This window comes from Salmo salar, unplaced genomic scaffold, assembly GCF_965601325.2.
Source record: "Salmo salar unplaced genomic scaffold, fSalSal1 ptg000432l, whole genome shotgun sequence".
Taxonomy (NCBI): Eukaryota; Metazoa; Chordata; class Actinopteri; order Salmoniformes; family Salmonidae; genus Salmo; species Salmo salar.
In genome coordinates, this window is record NW_027675387.1 from 958,174 (window position 1) to 959,969 (window position 1,796).

The following is a 1,796-nucleotide window of genomic DNA, read 5'->3' on the forward strand; positions in this document are numbered from 1 at the left end:
TGTTCCCGTCTCTCAACTCAGTGAGTCAACACAGGAAGGAGCAATGGATGGATAGTTCATTTATTTCCAAAGCTGCAATGATGGGACACACACAGTATGGATGAATGATCAGTAGTGACGGGATATAAATAGCACTCCCATAGCAATTCTCCATAAATCTGCCCTATAATATACTAACAAAAAACTATCAAGATGTCTGTCAAAGTTATTATGATCATATAGTGGATTTAACAGTTCCTAATAATTCCTAATTTACTATAATAAAATAAATACATAGTTTCCATGTGTAATCTCATATTCACAACATCAGAATAAACTGTCATCCATTTTAGTATCAAAATATATCAAATTAACCTGAAATATTACTCGATGTCCCCCTCTGGTGGTGAAGAAGTATAATCCACCTAAACTAACAGAACCGGGCTGATAAACTGGCTGGTGTTCATGAGTTTATAAAACACATACTTTATACATGTCATAAATTACCTGCATTGATGAGACACACAGTGTGGATGAATGATCAGAATATAAATAGCACTCCTAAAGAAGATGCAGTGTGGATGAATGATTAGGATATAAATAGCACTCCTAAAGAAGATGCAGCCTGGATGAATGATCAGGATATAAATAGCACTCCTAAAGATGATGCAGTGTGGATGAATGATCAGGATATAAATAGCACTCCTAAAGAAGATGCAGTGTGGATGAATGATCAGAATATAAATAGCACTCCTAAAGATGATGCAGTGTGGATGAATGATCAGGATATAAATAGCACTCCTATAGAAGATGCAGTGTGGATGAATGATCAGGATATAAATAGCACTCCTAAAGAAGATGCAGTGTGGATGAATGATCAGAATATAAATAGCACTCCTAAAGAAGATGTAGTGTGGATGAATGATCAGGATATAAATAGCTCTCCTAAAGAAGATGCAGTGTGGATGAATGATCAGTAGTGACAGGATATAAATAGCACTCCTAAAGAAGATGCAGTGTGGATGAATGATCAGGATATAAATAGCACTCCTAAAGAAGATGCAGTGTGGATGAATGATCAGTAGTGACAGGATATAAATATCACTCCTAAAGAAGATGCAGTGTGGATGAATGATCAGTAGTGACAGGATATAAATATCACTCCTAAAGAAGATGCAGTGTGGATGAATGATCAGGATATAAATAGCACTCCTAAAGAAGATGCAGTGTGGATGAATGATCAGGATATAAATAGCACTCCTAAAGAAGATGCAGTGTGGATGATTGATCAGGATATAAATAGCACTCCTAAAGAAGATGCAGTGTGGATGAATGATCAGTAGTCGACAGGATATAAATAGCACTCCTAAAGAAGATGCAGTGTGGATGAATGATCAGGATATAAATATCACTCCTAAAGAAGATGCAGTGTGGATGAATGATCAGGATATAAATAGCACTCCTAAAGAAGATGCAGTGTGGATGAATGATCAGGATATAAATAGCACTTCTAAAGAAGATGCAGTGTGGATGAATGATCAGGATATAAATAGCACTCCGAAAGAAGATGCAGTGAGGATGAATGATCAGGATATAAATAGCACTCCTAAAGAAGATGAAGTGTGGATGAATGATCAGGATATAAATAGCACTCCTAAAGAAGATGCAGTGTGGATGAATGTTCAGGATATAAATAGCACTCCTAAAGAAGATGCAGTGTGGATGAATGATCAGGATATAAATAGCACTCCTAAAGAAGATGCAGTGTGGATGAATGATCAGGATATAAATAGCACTCCTAAAGAAGATGCAGTGTG